The following is an 18,104-nucleotide window of genomic DNA, read 5'->3' on the forward strand; positions in this document are numbered from 1 at the left end:
GCTGTTACACAAGTCCTTTAGCAGGCCATACCCATTGGATGTTTGCGGCCTGTCTATAAAAACAAAAAGATTTTAGCTTCGCATTCACTTTAAGTGAGCCATACACAGTTAGATTTCTCTTGTTCAGCCTATCTTGCTCAGCTCCTGTTCAGCCCAATTAATCGATTTCCTCATATTCGTTAAACATTATGGATGGAGGCATCTCCGCTGCTGGCTATTGTATTAAAGCAGAAGCAAAACATCTAAGAAAAAAAAAAAGGGGGGATTTAGACATAATGTGGTAGTATTATGCAATGCACATTATGGCAGGCCAAGCCCATCCCCTTCAGTTCTGCACTTCTTCCTTGCCAGCACTTCAATTTTCGCCTTGATCTTCTTGTGGATTTTGAGTCTTCAGCCGCTTGATTGGCTGGGTCCTGATGAAGTCTCGGGTCTGTGCACATGGCGTGGCTTCGCGTACAGAAAAAAAAATGCTGAATAGCAACTTACATCTCATCTGCCATGGAAAGCCTAATGATTGGGGGTTTGTTCTTTCTTTTAACCTTCCTTCCACTTTAAGCAACCAAAGCACCTGTAGCTGATGCAGGATGCAGTCACTGTTCGATCGATAAGTTTCCACCTGGCACCTTTTGATTTTGAAATCGACTTTTGTGAAGCCGGGCAGTGTTTCCCAGGTCACCCACGACACAAATTTCAATAAGAATCGTCCGATATTTGAGCCACGTATGACCAGTTGTATGTAGGAAGAGGGCCAACTGCAAGGATTTGATGGTGCACAGAGGAGCACATGGTTGCATTTTGCTCCCGGTGAGTTTATTTGCAGCTAGAAGGTATTAAAGGTATGACATCAGTAGTTAAAGGAGAATGATGAAGCAAGTGATTTTCACTCAGCCTCATAATCTGAGCCGACCTGTGACAATTAAAGTGAGCGAACACATACCGTCGCTCGCTCACTTCTCAATCTATCCGTGCAGAGAGCCGTGACTGTCACTCACGGCTGCCTGCAGGGATTGCCCCTCTTCCCTGTCCGATCCTCCAGCGCTGACTGGCGGAACGGACAGGGGAGGGGGCGGGTACAGCTGGCTCTGCCTCTAGATAGGCAGAGCCAGCTGTTACGCAGCTGGGTGGATCCAGACAGAATTGTCGGGATCCGTTCTGGCTGCTACGTCTCGGTGCTCGCGGTATACTGAGCTTTGGGTTTGTGTCCTCCCGTTACTAGGGTTGCACAGATACCAAGTACAGTACTCGGTACAAGTACATGTACCGATACTTTGGAGCTCCAAGACTACACTAGAGAAAAATTCAAAAGTTAAGAGGCAGCTGTCATTTGTAAGGAGCACACAGAGCTCCTGGGATTTGTACATCTCTGTTTTAATGTACGATTTTGTTTTTATAAATAAAGGGATGCACCAATACCAGTTTTGCGAGTACTGGTACTTGCCGAGTACTTACAAGTACGAGTACTGATAAATTTTTGTTTATAGTCATGTGACAGTTTTACTAATGATTTCAGGACAGTGGTGGAGCGCCAGAGCCCGGTCCCAGCTGCAACCGTTGCAACCCTGGTAGTTCTCATGAAAATGCCAAGTATCTGCACTGGTACTCGAAAAGTATCTGTGCATCCATACCCGTTACCCTTAGGAGAACTATGGGGAAAAGCCCTGACCCCATAGATCTCCTTTAACTTTTCATGGGTGACATGGAAATTATTTTCACTGATTATTTTTTTAAAGTGACGTAAGTCTATTTCCCCACCCCTCCCCAATGCTGCTGTAAGGACTTACCTTAAGGGCTTGTTCACACCAAATGCAGACCAGATCTGCATGCATTTCTGCACATGCAGTGCAGTGTGTTTTGCCGTGTTCCGAGCCATTTAAAAAAATATATATGTATATATTTTTTTTGCCTAAAATGGGCTTTCAATGTGTTCCAGGGCGTTTTTGATGCATTTTGGTGCATTCCAGAGCAGAAAAAATAGGGCATGTTTCAGTTTTTCCACATGCTCATATCCACGGGTTGCCAGCAGTAGATATATGTAAAAAAAAAAAAAAAATTTATACTACTTTAAGTAACCCTTACTTTAATCTTTATGAAGCTTTTCAGCGTGCAAACCTCTCCTCTTACATAAAGATTGCTTTTGGAGTAATCGGTAAGCTCCAAGATATTACATTTGAGGACCACCATGACAAAGTGTGAGGAATTCTGTACCTGCCTTCAGAACCCAACAGTAAATACGTTATTCTGTGTGTGCAAGAGCTGGCACAGCTCCCAGTACTCGCTATTTGAATCGGAGCTCTTTTGTTTACCACTGTGTTGTGGCAAAAGGATAATTGGTACTTGCCTTCTGAATTTGTATCCTGTAAATGGCTTTGTAGGGAGTAGACCGCAAAGGTTCCCTATTCATTTGGAAAGTGGCTGGGACCTGCCGGGATGGTTTGCTAGGGCATCGGGAAGGGAGGGTCTTTACTTGGGATTTTGTGCGCATATTCATGGAGGAGAAGTTTTTCTTGTTCCGTCTCTGCAGCAGTCAAGAGGTGAATTATTTCATCTATTTGCTTTTTGAATGTATTCGAATGTGTTGGGAATATTTTTTGGACTGCAACCTGCAACGTCTGAAGCTGAAGAGCTGTCAAAAGGAACATACCAGACATTCTCTTCAAGAACTGTTTACATTGTGCTAACAGTGCATATCATCTGTGGCCAGGATCGTGATATGGATATTGCAAACTTGAAAAGCGATTTAGAGTGTTTTTTTTTGTGTAAATTTTTTGTCATTTTATTTAAAAAAAAAAAGTTGTGAAGTGATTACGCATTTCTGTTTATAATTTAATAAAATAACATTTCACAGTAAAAAATAATTGATGAGGGTCATTGTAATATAGGGATGTGATAAAGACCAAAGTTGCTGGAATTCTACTTCCCTGAGTTAGCTATAAATGTCTCATTCCCAGCCCCGATTGTGGGAGATCAGACCGTTTAGGGTCACCCCTAATGGTTGGAGGATCTCATTATTTCACATAGATCATTTTCAACCTGCAGTCAGATATCTGTGCAATGGAGCCGGTCTGTGATGGCAGCATTGAGCCTCCTCTCTAAGGCACTCCCGGCCACAGTCGCACACTTGTCTCCTCCATATTCAATGCAAGGTTAATAGCTCTGCATTGTACGTGATGATGCCGAGGAACAGCCGAGGGAAGGCAAGTTAAGTAATAGCTCCCCCTTCCTGTACCCCCTAAACCTAATGAGCATTTGCAGTGGGGGCACCACGAAGGTTCTTTTGCTTGTGTCTGAATTTGGGCTTTAAAATTGTAATAAAATGTTAAAGCTTATGTGAAAGTGTAGTAGTTGGGTTTACATTTCCTGGATTGATTGGTTTAAAGAAACAAATTCATACATGAATAAAAGCTCTTACCTTTTCTTCCCAGAGTTCTACTTTGTGTGTGTGTGTGGGGAGAGAGGAGGGTTGGGTGGTTAATCGGTCACTTTAGAGGCTGTGTTAAAGGAGAACTATGAGGCGAGTGCTTTTCACTCACCTCATAGTTCTAGCTGACCAGTGACAATGAGACTGTCACAGGTCGGCTCAGTAGATAGGGAGGTGAGCAAACACATACCGGCGTTCGCTCACCTCTCGATCCTGTCACGGCTCTCTGCTCGCGGTATACTGAGCCTAGGGTGACTCGAGGACGCTAGTTTTGTGTCCTCCCATTACCCTAAGGAGAACTATGGGGAAAAGCCTTAACCCCATAGTTCTCCTTTAAGCATTCAGGTAAGGGAGGTTACATTTTAAGAGGCCGCTCTTTAGGAGATACTTTGTTTTTTGCATGTTTTTCTTTTTCAGCCTGTAGGGAAGTTGCAGATTTTTCAGTTTTTCCTGGCACAAGGAAACCTCTGATGAAAATTACCAGAGCCCAGAACAAATGTATTGTTCCTTCCCTACTTAGTAACTGACATTGAACCAGCACTTGAGTACAATGTGTCCTGACACTTTACTGGCTGCATGGCTGACCGATTAGTGAAGAAAGGATGAATATGACAGCCCTAGAGCCTGCATGATCCCATTCTGTCCATAAGATCTGTTACACAGCAGTGTCTATCACTGCCTACAGTCATGAGATTGCCACCTTATCCAGTGCATTGTGTCTATGGCATGCTGTAGTCTGCAACTGCTCAAGTACTCGGAACAGGGTGCCATGGGTTACAAAACCCGGCCTCACATTCTTTATCCGTCTTGTTTTCCTGATTGTATCTTTCATACATGGACCAGTGAGGAAGCCATGTGGGAACTTCTCATCTAATTGTGGATTACACTAGTACATGGTTATTGAGTTACTTTAATGAATTAATGGTGCCTTTTTAGAAGTATCTGGTTTAAAGAGATGGACACCGGCACTCCAAGGCAAATCAAGTACCTCTATTCACGTACATGTTTCATAGCAAAACACTCAGTGCAGCGTTTCAGGGTCTCACAGGATCCCATTCTTATTTGCCTGATGAAGGAGATCCTGTGAGCCCCCGAAACGTTGAGTGTTTTGCTATGCAACATGTATGTGAGTAAATAGACGTACTTGATTTGCCTTGGAGTACCGGGGTCTATCTCTTTATCTGTATATCTTGGTGGTAGCCATCCGCCGACATGCGCTGTACCTATTTCTTAATTAATGGGACAGCGGTTCTAAGTGTAATGGGTATATGGACTTTATCTTTTTTAGAAGTGTCTGCCTCATACAGGTCAGCAGTAGTCCATTGATTTATTAAGAAGGGTGGAGGATATTCAGAGATGGTTTGTGGTTTTATAGCCATACTGTCATCCAAGATGAAATACAGCCTGAAAATGGACTCATTTGTTATTTAAGGGACATTTTGTGGCCAGGATATGAAATGATTCAGTTTAACCTGTTGGCGATGCATAGCCTACTAATGCACTACATTTACAAATTAGGATGGTGTGATCGAGGACATTTCACGATTAGGCCTTGTTCACACCAAGTGCAGAGCAGGTGCAGAGCAGTTACAGACCGGAGCAAAACTGCGTCCAATGTATTCCAATGGTATTTTTAGTTCCAGTTCACATTGCAGCGTTCAGTTCCAGAGCAGGTTAAAAAAACTGCAGCAGGCCCTATTTTACCTGCTCTGGACCTGCTCAAAAACGGCACTGAAAGCCCATTTTAAACTAAAAAAAAAAAAACAACAACTTTTTTTTAACCAAAAAACGGCCCGGAACGCATCAAAAACGCGGCCCAACCCACTGCACAGCGTGTGCAGAAACCTGAGCGGATCTGCTCTGCATTTGGTGTGAACAAGGCCTTATTGTGTTTGTTATATTTTAATATAAAAGGCATATGTGAGCTTATTTGGTTTATAACACACTATGAATATACAGCAAATCGGCTGGTCAGCACTCGTCTCCTAAATGCAGTTAGCAGGCATTAGAGTGGTTGCTTTGGATTACTTTTCCATCCGTTTTGCCCTTTGCAGAGTCTTACTAAATATGCATACAGTTTAATTGAAAGCATTTGCTACCACATAAGACGGCATAGATTTGTACAGGACTACTTATAATGAGGTGACCACAATATAAGGATTGTGTTCCACTGTGAGCAGATGGCTTAAGGATGCACCTGGCCAACACAATGTCCCTGTCCCACCACCAACCTGGTCTGCTCAGGCAGCCCTCTATGGCCATGACACAACAGCAGCTTTGTAACCGCTACAGATGTATCTACTTATTTTCCTTTTGATGATTTGTAACTGGTAAAAAGTTGCTGTTTGTAGTTACCTATATTACTCTGTGTGGCTACACATTGCTGGTGTGATTTACTCAACAGCTGATTTGAAGTTGGCCATCTTAGGACCAGCTCCAAACACTGCCAAATGTCAATTACTCAGCTACACATCCCTGGGATCACTGCAACACAGAACTCTCATTGATTGGAATACATTTTTTTTCCTAGCTATGGAAAGTGATTCTGCAGCTGCTACAGATTGTAGCTTCAACATTTGTAGAGGACTAGAACTAGAATCTCTGTACAAAAGCAGATGAAAGATTGGCCACAAAGGTTGAAACCGTTTCTTCTCATTCTGGGATCCTAAAGTGAGACTTGCATGTCCTCTCCAAGATTTGAATTGGGTATGTGTAGGAGGAAAGGGATGCTAGATCCTTTTATTAATTCTTAAGAGACCCGCACTATTAAAGTGAATCTCTTCTCCAGGATGTTCAGAATGTTCTTGATGAGGCGGCTCACACACATACAAGGACCCCCCAGGCAGATAGAGGGGGTCCAAAGTAGGCTCAAGTAAAACACAAGGGGGCTCCATCACAATTTGACAGTCCAGAGCAATACTTTATTTAAAAGGATCGAAATAGTAAAACGGCCCACTCGTTTTGGGGGTCCACTTCATCGGGGCTTCAGCAAAGTGATATTGAGTTCCCTTTGGCAGTGTTTGGACTCAAAGTAAAGAAATAGTGATAAATCACAGCATACACAATAAATTCAGATGTCCACAGAGTATACAAAGTGCAGCTGATTTGGGGATTTTGTCTGTCTCATACTTCAGACAATAGGGAGATGAGTAAATTCTTGAATTCATTCACCTTATTAGTTACATTTAGAGCTATTGAATTCAGTAAGCCGGTTATTTCAACAAAGAAACAAAGGCATAATCTGGAAATGTGAAAAGGATCTTATCTTCAAGTGGTAGCTCAGTAGTAGAATGCAGAATATTAAAATAAATATTTACAGGACTATAAAGGACCTTTTAAAAAAACTGAGAGGTGAATTTATCAAAACTGGAGCAGACAAAATCTGGAGCGGTTGCCCATGGCAGCCAATCAGCTTCTGTCTTTAGTTTGTTCAGTTAAGACTTGAAAATGAAAGAGGGAAGCTGATTGATTGCCATGCACAGTTGCTCCAGATTTTGTCTGCTCCAGTTTTGATAAATTCCCCTCTGAGGATATTGGTCCATACCATCTTAAAGAATGAAACTACAAACCCACTATGTACATTCCCTTTAAGTGCATTTTATTGGGGTTGGGTTAAATGTTTGGGGGGTGCTTTAGTATATGGAATCTAAAAGTCTTGTGATAAAGCAGACTCTCAAATTCATTGTGGTTTTGTGAAATAAAAATAGAACCTGGGTCCATTTCCACAGTAACCAAGTATGTGTGTCCTCGAGAAGATGTCCTTTTTTATTGCAAAATCTTTCTGAGGTTTCATTAAGTTACCTTCTGTTTTTTTTTTTTTTGTTTTTTTTTTAATGAATTCTTTCTTTGGTCATGTTTACCAGCCCTGCAGTTTATTTTTAAAGTACAGTCATCCTTTCAATTTGAATTTGCCATTAAAGTGACCCTGTCATCAAATTAACAGAAATGTAGCTGAAAGCACAGAAACAGCAAATATGTTTAATGCTTACATGCAGTATTTTTCTTTCTGTAAGTTATTCACTTATTAGTGATGCACTGATATGGGTATCGGTGGCGACACTGAGCATTTGCACGAGTACTTGTACTCGTGCAAATGCCAAGATACCAAAAACCAATACCCGTTCTTTAATTATTCAAATTGAAGCGGCTGCACTAGGCCCCGCATTTGCTGATGACCTTGCTACACACATCTCCCCCTCCTGAGACCCTACGCCAGAGACATCAGGCCGGCACGCTGGAGCAGAGCTGCAGCACATAGTATGCAGCAATACATATACTATTCTCTATTGAGAGCAGGGGTAGGCAAACTCTGGCCCTGCAGGTGTGTTGAAACTACAAATCCCATCATGCAACTGTCTCTGGGTGTCATGCATGTGGCTTAGTCTTGCAATGTCTGATGGGATTTGTAGTTGTCACAGCTGGTGGACTGTTTGCTTACCCCTGCTATAGAGTGTTCCTTGAGTAATGCCTCTGAGTCTGCTGACATCACATTCAAAATGGCAGCGCCCAGCTGCAGTCTCAGGACTTTGGGATGTCTACACAAGGGAGGCTTTTATAGGTAAGTGACATGCAGAAGAAAATTAAATGCACATATAATCTTATGGGGAGAATTTTGTTATAATTGTCTGGTGTGTTGTGTCGGAAGGCAGGGGAACAGCCGGCCAAGTTGCTATGAACAGCAGCTCCAATTGTCATTGAGGGATAAAGGTTTCAGAAATGGAGAATGGGGCCTGACTTTTGGTTCAGTCCTTGCCTGAAAAATGCTTTTCAAGCCTGGTAACCGATTGCTTAACTTGTACAATATGCTGACCTTTGTATCTGCAAAAAATGCAAGTATTACCTCACCTTTACCTCTGGCAGAAACTACCTGGAAGTTCTTTTCTGTTTTATTTACTGTATCATCAATGTCCTAGTTCCTGATGTTAATTGTGATCATTCTTTTTCCTCCTTTTAGGAAATAAAATATTTGGTTTCTTCCTGTAATACCACCATAAGGTAGGTCACGCATTTTCTTGTTATATTGTTTTGCTTCGTTCTAGTTATGCCTGAAGTCGATGGAGATTTGTAATCCAATGATTCGGTGCAATTTAGCAATTGCCTTGCTTGCAGCACATTAATTTCATGCCAGAAACATGACCTTAAGGCTCCATTCACACTGGGGCGGCCGTCCGCGCGTATTCGGCTGTATGAATACACGCAGAGCCGCTCTAAACAGAAAAAAACATGCACATTGTTCAGACTATAGCGGGGACCACGTGGTACGAAACCGCGTGGCACCCAAAATAGTGCAAGCGCGATAATACCTCAGATTCTGCACATTCGTGGCTATATAATAGCTGCAAATGATCAGAATCCGTGCAGTTGTTTCACATATAGCGTTTGCATCCCGTGCAGTCAGAAAACCATGCGGGAAATGCAAACTCTGTATGTAAATGGAACCTAAAATTGCAGATGTATCCTTAGTGAATGTTTTTTTTAACTTCAGAGGAGATTTTGAGGTGTCAAATTTTTTTTTTAACTGATTTTGTATCTTTTCATGTCTGATGAGTCCTTACCATGTGCATGTTTGTGCATTCAGCTACAGTATCATTTTTAAAGCAGAATTCCAGTTAAAGGAGAACTATGGGGTCTGGGCTTTTCCCCATAGTTCTCCTTAGGGTAACGGAAGGACACAAACATTTCATGTACACAAATATGGTGATCAGGACAATCAGGGGTGCCTAACCTTTGCTAGAGCAATTTGGTAACCAATCGCTGGCCAGAATGGGCGACGCACACTTTCACTATCGATTCCTCACAGGCGGAGAGCATTTGGTATCACTCCGCCTGTGACAGGAGGCGGGGCTATAGAGGAGGCATCGGCTTATGCGGCTCTGCTCCCTCCTCTGTCGCCTCGCTTCTTTTAGCGCTGGCTTCGTTGGCACCGCTGACTCTCTCCTTCCTCTCCCGCGGCTCTTCAAGTTCCCCCTTATGCCACCACCGGCCCTATGAATGGTCACAACTAGGTCTTATTTTCAGGGTAGGTCTTATTTTCGGGGAAACAGGGTATATGTGGGTTTAATTGCTTCAGATAGTTACAGGGGAAACAGGGTATGAGGTGAGTGAAAAGCACTCACCTCATAGTTCTCCTTTTAACCCAAAGCACCCCTCTGGTCTTTTTATTTAAAAAAATCCCTATACATACCTTTTTCCTGCAATCCTCTTGCCAGTTCAGTGATGTCACAGGAGCTTCCTCTTCTTCCTTGATGGCAGCAGGGAGTGACAGGCAGGCATTTCTCCTGGATTGAGCGACTCTCGCGTAATTGTAGGTGAGTGCTGTTCAATCCTGGGGGACTATCATAATGCATTCCCAGGGAAAGCGGTGTGGGTTGTTGGTGTCAATGACAGGCTAGAAACATGCGTGTCATTATGCCTGAATAGAATCAATAAAGCTGGTCGGAGGAGGATACAGAACACAAAAAAAGACCCCAGCACACTTGCCAGCTAGGCTGCAACAAAACAGATTAGCCTGTCTAACAGTATGCGTTAAAACAGAGGTTTTGGTTACACGAACCTTTGGCCAAAAATATGTAGAAGCCACAGTGCCCCGTCAAGGCTCCCCTGTGAAGTGTGGTCGTAACTCTATTTAGGAGTCTCCATGTTGGAGCATATTAATGCAGTCCATAAATTAAATTCAGGTGTGCCCAGAGGTAGCCTACTCCTCCTCAAAAGGTGCAGGGACGCACTGGAGGCCCAGCAATTTAAATGCACGCTTGCGTCCCCCACATCAAAAATAGTCAAGCTAGAAATAGATGGTCGGAGGAGGAAGCTGGAGACAGGGCTAGAGCCTCAAAAAAGTACAACTTTTAAAGCATATTTACAGAGTTATTCACAAAAGGGTGGAGAGTTTGGAGGAGTGAACTATCTAGGAAAACATAGCTGATTTGGAAAAATTCTCCAATTCAGCTCACTTTCCAGTTCAGCTATGTTGTCCTAGATTGTTCACTTCTCCTGCCGTCTCCAAACTCTTCACCCTTTTTGTGAATAACTTTGTTAAAACTGTTCAGGTTATTCTGGCAGCTGTGGGCGCCGGCTGTCTGAATACAATAGCTGGCAGGGAAGAAGTGAGCATTTTATTTTTCTTTCCGTCCTGCCTACAAGTTTATGGTCAGCATAAGTAATGATGACCGAATCATAACTTTCTGATGCATCACATTTTGATTTCTCTGAATATTTAATGTAGACATGTCAGATTTGAGACAAAGTAGGAAACGTGCCACTTCATTGATTGTACCAGATGTTTGCAGATTGGACAAATCTTGATGGATATATTTTTTTTTTTTTACGAGAATCAACTTTTTTTTTTTTTACCTACCTGGTTGCAAATGGATTTGCTCATTATTAAACTCTAAAGGATACTTGGTTTTTTACAACAGTGTAAGAAAATAGACTTGTGGTTTTTTTTTTCATACAATTTTCCGTTTACTTTATCTTTTTTTCTCCGTGTCCTGTGCAGGCACTCCACATGTAGACTTTTTATATGGACTTCATGTGAATATGTGCCTGCTCCAGCAATAGACCAACATCAAGGCTTTAGGGCCCAGTCATACCATATCCAGTGTGTTCTGGCATAGAACCAGGCAGCATTCTGGCGTCAATGGCACTGCAGACTGCCCCCCCCTCCCCGCTGTGGGATAGCCTGCACCAGAACGCGAGGTACAGGAACGCCCTCCATTCCAGTGCAGTGCGATCGGAAAAAACGGTACATGCAGCATTTTTCTGATCGCATTGCACCTGAACAGAGGACATTCTGTACCTCACGTTACAGTGCGGGCGGTCACATTGCAGTCAGGGGGGTCTGTGGTACCATGACATGAATGCCACCAACACGCCTTCTCCTGCCCCAGAACGCTGCCCGGCTTGATCTATGCGATCCAGTGCATTCTAGGCTCGAACTGTTAAGCACTGGATATGGTGTGACAGGGCCCTTACTGTTTTGATGAAGGCAGAATTTACTGGCACACCACAGCTTAGGCTTTGTTCACATTTACCATAATAGGAACATTTAGGAATTTCTGCATCGGGAACTTAGGATTTCTTGCAGCAGGAATCCCAAATCTGACAGCATCAGCTGTCAAGTCAAGCTGTTCAAGTTAATGATCAGGTGACGGCAGCCGCCCAGTGCGCAGGTACTCCGCATGTAACCATATCTGATACGCTTACATGTGGTTAGGAAGAGATCACTATCTCTGGACGCACAATCAATGCATCAAGGGATATTGATTTATTCCTAACCGCACGTACTAATGCACTGCCACTTTCAAATGTGGGGAGGGGAATCTCTGCGGGGAGTGATGCCTGACAGTCACTACACAGGGAGAAGCTGTGGGCTGAGCGGTCACATGATCGATTAGCACTCAGTATATAGAGCAGGCGTATGACTGCTGCGGTGTCCCACACCAGCTATAAGTATTGGGAAGAGTATTTCCCCCCCCTTAATTCAATAACTGAATCATCTGTATCTCTAAACATGGTCATTGTAGAGCTGGCCTTACTAAACGCTGCAAATACAGGAAGTCCCCTTTATCTCCAACATGTCCATTTCTGGTCCGCTCATATGACTTGTCTGTATATACCATTAGCATCTATTTATAAATAAACCGTCTTTTATAGTTTCTGATTCTTCTGATAAACACAATGGTTAGGGGAGATGGAAGCAGTGCTTGTGGTATTGTTGTTTATAGACACAACTACTCGGTAACTTTATTTGACATCATTTTCTTTTCATGCTTCCTCAGATTGGCAAGTGTAACGCAGGCCACAAATGACTTTATTCATTTAGCAGCTTAACGAGACAGGAGTTAATATATGACTATGTCCAGACCTGGGAAATGGGTTTTTGTGATGAATGGCTCAATTAATGTGGCTCTTGTTCTGCTTCCAAATATTGTCCAGACCCATGCTTCTGTACTGTACGGAAACAGGTACTGCCAAAAAAAAATGATGGACGAAGCGGACGGCGCTGGCACGTACTGCCGCCTGTTTAATGCTCATTTGTTTAGCGGAAGCAAAGTCTACACGCTCGGTTAAATCTTGTAAATGTGATTTGTAGGGGTTAATAATCTAATCGCACCTTACAAGAGGTAGTCCTCTATTGGTGCTGTGTGTGATATCGGCCTTGTAAACTGTTGTAAAACACTGATTACAGCATTGTGTTGTTTTGTGGCTTTGCCCTGGAACTGTTGTCTTTCCCTGCAATGGCTGATAATCCAGAAGCACAATAAGGCCATGATGTCATCTTCTGTAGCTCAGACCTGCGTTCATTTCTTCCAGTTCCTGGAAGCTTTGCCACGTTTCTCCATTGACCTTTTACTTTCACGCTCGCTGTTGTTTTTAATTCACCAAACTTTCAAAATGTCAAATAGAGCGGTCTGTGTAAACACTTTTTGTTCTTTTCAATCCACTTGCTGTGTTTGCTTTTGTTTCCGAGCATGACCTGCTACCAAAAAAGTAGCTTGGAGTTTACATGGGTTTACAGGTTGGCGTGTACATGACTTGTATAAATGTTATGGCATGGACAGGCACGATAAAGCAGAATGAGTAAAGCAATCTATCCGAAATAGGAGCCAGCAGCAAACCTAGTGTCAGATATATGTTCTAATGTTCTAGTGTATTTCTACTTTTGCAGCCAAATTAGGATAGCACCTACTTCTATATTTATTACTTATTCCCATTCACATTGCATAACTTACAAAAAACTTTCTGCTTTCCTTTTTATTTAATCATTTCTGAAAGCTGTAGCATTGAACAGTCCTACTTAAAGTGACAGGCATTAAATCTAAAAAATGCATTCAAGTACTCTCACTATTCCTATCCTCAAATCATCTCTGAATTGGTGCTGACACTGTCCTTCCTTCTGGAGGGTGGCTACTTTTGTTCCTCATGGTCCCTGTGTGTGTTGTAAAGTAGTCACCACCCCAAGCTTGCTCCCGTGATGGACTACAATCTCCTGTTTAGTTTCCAAATTTGTATTCAGATTGTCGTCCATCATGGGAGTTAATTTGGAGCAGTGGCTACTTTGCAACACACACAGGGTCCATGGGGAACAAAAGTAGCCACCCTCCAGAAGGAAGGACAGTGTCGGCACCAATTCAGAGAAGATTTGAAGATCTACAGCCGAGTGATACATAAATAAGCTACATTTGTTAATAGTTAAGGTACTTGAATGTCATTTTAGGTTTTAATGCCTGGGTTTAGTGTCCCTTTTAATTCTCACAATGCAATGTTTGAGGGGGCAATGAAATTGTGTTTACCATAATCAACCCTTTATGTTCTATGCTGTCAGATTTCATAATCAGTTGTTAAAGAAATCTCACTAGAAGGTAATGAGGCTTCTTAAATTCCCAACGGGACCCTGTGCATATAGCACTTGTCCCCGTCCTCTGGTTGCTAAGCAGCCTCCGATAGCTTGCCCCGCTCACTGCAATGCAACCACATTGGAGCAAGGAAAGAAGAGTTGTGAATGACAGCGCAGAGGAGAGGGGGTGGTGCAGACAGAGAGCACACAGTCCACACAACCCCTGCCTCCTCTGCTCCATTTGTACAGATAAGACAGCCCATAATATCCCTCTGTTGTACAGCTTGCCTCCTCTGCTCCCTCTGTTCTGTTAAAAGACTGATCCCGCAACCTCCCACAGCTGCCAACTAGATCTGAGGAGAGGACTACAGTAGTATCTGGTGGCTTGTGTTGCGTGAATAGTTGGGGGATCAGCTGCCCGTACCTCTCCCATAGGAAAACCCATTATTTGGGCTTCTGTCTGGGGTGAAGCTACAGCCACCACTGACTGTAATAAGCATAACATTTTATTTACAAACCACACCACGGATTTTAACTGAGGCGAGCACTATACACTGGGCACCCTGTGGGCTTTAACAAGTCTTTTTAACTTCTGGTGAGCGTTCTTCAACTAGATGTGTGAGACAGTCCTAAGAAAGGGTTAAATATCTCAAGACATTGTATGCTAGTGCACAGTTTCTCAGTCTTAAGGTGCCCATACACCTTACGACCATCGCAAGACTTTTGTCTTGCGATAGTCGTATGCTTCTTGAAAGCCCACCTTCAAGCCTTTCCCTTTCCTCTACACTGCCATCTTTTCACAGCAATAGAAGCCATGTGTAATCCTGCTTCAAAGAAAGAACTATAAAATTAATGATTTTTAGGTATGCTGTGTCAATGGGAACATATTTGACTACAAAGATGGAAATACACTTTACATGTCTGCTATGTAATGTATAATTGTAACAATACTCTTCCTGACAATGTATTCAGCTTCAGTTTTCTCCAGAAATGTCCGAAGTCTTTATTTAGGCCATATCCAGGATCGGCATCCCTACTTTCTAGGCTGACCCAGGGATGACACAATCCTATAAAGATGGCAGCAATGCACTGGTCTGTAACACACCCAGAACTTAAAGCGGCTACCACACTTGTGAATCACTACTTCAACATTGCAGTTAGGAATCGGTCACACGGGCTCTAGCTTGTATAAATGCAGTCTGAACACCAGGCTTTCAGCAAGCTTTTGATAGTGAAGGCAGACCTGTTTAAAGTCCAACCAGGGTGAACACCGCGGCTTCCATAGATGCAATGAATGGCTGAATGCAGACACTCGGGGACAGGAAGTGTATTATTTGCAGGATTACCAGGTGAAAATAAAGGAAAAGAAGACCGAATAAAAGAAAACTAATGCAGTGACCGCACTAAAGACATGTTGATCTGGAAAACCTTACATATTTGTTTAAGTTTAGATGTGCTTTAAGGCAGTATTAACTGCACAGAGATTTTTTTAAATTTCAAATGAACCCTAAGCAATGAGTAAACATGACACCAGATGTTTTGTGCTCAGTACAAATGCTGATGCCTTACATACTTTGCTATTCACTGTCACTGGCTCTAGGCCTACAGGTCTACAGCAGCTCTTCCCTGAACTTCAGGGTAGTGGAGTGCACGCCCCGAGTTCTTCACATGCACATTGCACTGGGGACTGTACAGGCTTCAGCTGACAGCAATCACTCTCCTGGAGGAGAGGCGAATGAAGAGCAGCTTGCCACTAAAGGTGCCCAAACACCTTATGATTTTCGTACGACGGCCCCATCCTGCCCCGATTATCGCAAGGTTCAATCAGCGGTAGTTAGAAAAAAACACCTGGACGACTTGCGGTAATTGACCGCAATTATTTTCGTTTGCGCATGCGCAGTGTTAATCGTACGACTTTTGACGGACGGAAACGCCACCAACCATGCGAACATCGTACGATCGACCAAAGTTTTCAAACATGCTTGACCGTCAAAAGTCGTAGGATTGTACAGTACTATCGGTCAGGCACTACATTCACACGTTACGATTGTACGAAAAGTCGATCGCATACGATTATCGTACGATAATCGTAAGGTGTATGGGCACCTTTTAGACTTTCTGTGGACTCAAGGCAACTCGTCCTTTGTGCCATTCCTGAGCGTGCATGAATGGTTGGCTCCATGGCACCCTGCAAGGGAAAGGAGCCATCCTAAAGTGGGCATCGGTACCAGCCCCCAGAGGACAAGATCGTTCTGCATGTAAAGGAAGAAGAAATCCAGCAAAGACTGTATTTCAATAGCGTCTGAAATAACTTGAACAAATTTAAAGGGGCACTGAACTCAGAAGTTAAATCTTAAAAATACATTGAAGTGTCTTAACTGCTAACAGAAATATCTTATTTGTTCATCACTCAGCTGTAGATCCTCAAATCTTAATTGGTGCTTACACTGTCCTTCCTTCTAGAGGGTGGCTACTTTTGGTCCCCATGGTCCCTGTGTGTGTTGTAAAGTAGCCACCACTCCAAACTCGCTACCGTGATGGACTACAATCTCAATACAAATGAGTAAACTTAAAGTGACATTTAAACCCTCAGATTTTTTAACATAAACTAATACTGTAATGTGTGCCTTACTGTAATCCATGGTTGTTTCCCTTCTCTTTGCTGCTCTTCCTTTTTAAATCTGTATCTCTTCTCATGCTGGGGGAGAAGTTCCGTTTGCAGCTGACTGCCTCTTCCTGTAGTGCTGCCCAAGCATGAGAAGACATGAGGATTTAAAAGGAAGAGCAGCAAAGAGAAGGGAAACTTCCATGGATTACAGTAAGGCACACATTACAGTATTTTGTTAAAAAAATCTGAGGGTTTAATGTCATTTTAACATGAGATTGTAGTCAATTACAGGAGTGAGCTTAGAGTGCTGGCTACTTTACAACACACACAGGGACTATGGTGACCAAAAGTAGCCACCCGCCAGAAGGAAGGACAGTGTCAGCACAAATTCAGATTTGAGGATCTACAGCTGAGTGATGAACACATAAGATACATTTTTGTTAATAGTGAATGTACTTGAATGCATTTTAGGGTTGTAACTCCTGAGTTTAGATTTAATATAACTTTGAGTTACAGCAGCAATGAAAGTTTATATACATAGAGAAAGTTAATAGCAAGCTTTTTCTGCATTGTATGAAAACACGCAGTGGGATATGTGGTGTAATAGTAATCGGGCACCAAAAAGAGGTATAAAAGAATATGGTGAGTTAGATGACTAAAAAGGTAGGACATGGATGTTAAAGCATTTGCTTGTCTAGCAGGCTTACAAAGATGTTTCCAAGTTTGGCTGTACTTCATATTCCTGCATTCTATTCCTTTTCCTCCTCTTCTTCCTTTTCATTTTGGTTGTGTTTCCTAGATGTGCAGTGGAAGCGCACACTCCAGAGGACCCCACGCTGGCTGGATATATGGCTGTTGATGTACACTTTGCTTTCCTAGGATTCTTAGGAAAATATTGTCTCAGAGAAAAAGGAAACTGCAGTTTCCTCCTTGTGTATTTAACAAAGTTTGAGTAGCTTGCCTTGCTGTGTCTGTGTGTTTGTGAAGACAAAAACCGTTTACTGGCACAGAGAGAAAGGGTCACTGCATAGGAACCTCACAATGGAAAGGAGCCACCTTAAAACAAGATATCAGGGCCAGTGCTGATGAGACCAGCTGATTCTGCAGGAAACGAAAACTTTTAAGGAGCAGCATCCATTGTAAGTGATTTACTCAGCATTGGAAATATATCTTGGAAAACATTTAGACTTTAATATCACTTTATAGTAATATTGAAATCAAAATGTTTTTAAGCTATTTTAGTTGCTGAGTAATTTACAATGGATGATGCTGCTTGATTTTTTTTTCAAGTTTTGTTTCCTGCAGAATCATCTGCTCCCCTGAGCACTGGTCCTGAATCTGATATCCCGTTTTAGGTTTGCTCCTTTCTGTTGCAGTGTCCTATGGAGCCACCCTTGTGTGTGCTAGTAAGCTGTGTGTGTTTCCACAAACTCACACTTACCTTCACTATGTCGCCCAGAAGAAGGGACCCTGCGTGGGCCTGAAATGTTGGCTGTTTGTTGCATGTGACGATTTAATAAAAAGTGCTTTACTTCTTGCACACATGATCGAGTGCTGGTGACTTCTAGGAGCCCTGCTCCCTCCTCCAAGCTGCTAGAGGAAGCACTTTGCTGGACCGTATGTATGTATGTATGTGTGTGTGTGTGTGTGTGTATATATATATATATATATAGATAGATAGATAGAGAGAGAGAGAGAGAGAGAGAGAACTATTGGCACCCTTCATTTCTGTCAGATAA

General features: G+C 42.7%; 1 protein-coding gene across 1 annotated transcript in view; it reads left to right on the forward strand.

Moving 5' to 3' along the window:
* Window positions 1–18,104, forward strand: part of AKAP13 (A-kinase anchoring protein 13) — a 234,237-nt gene that overhangs the window by 23,850 nt on the left and 192,283 nt on the right. Inside the window, exon 2 of the mRNA XM_018567558.1 lies at window positions 8,376–8,416. The gene's annotated coding sequence lies outside the window, so the exon portion shown is untranslated. The remainder of the gene's footprint in view (window positions 1–8,375; window positions 8,417–18,104) is intronic.

This window comes from Nanorana parkeri, unplaced genomic scaffold (genome assembly GCF_000935625.1).
Source record: "Nanorana parkeri isolate BGI_ZX_2015 unplaced genomic scaffold, ASM93562v1 scaffold1062, whole genome shotgun sequence".
Classification (NCBI taxonomy): Eukaryota; Metazoa; Chordata; class Amphibia; order Anura; family Dicroglossidae; genus Nanorana; species Nanorana parkeri.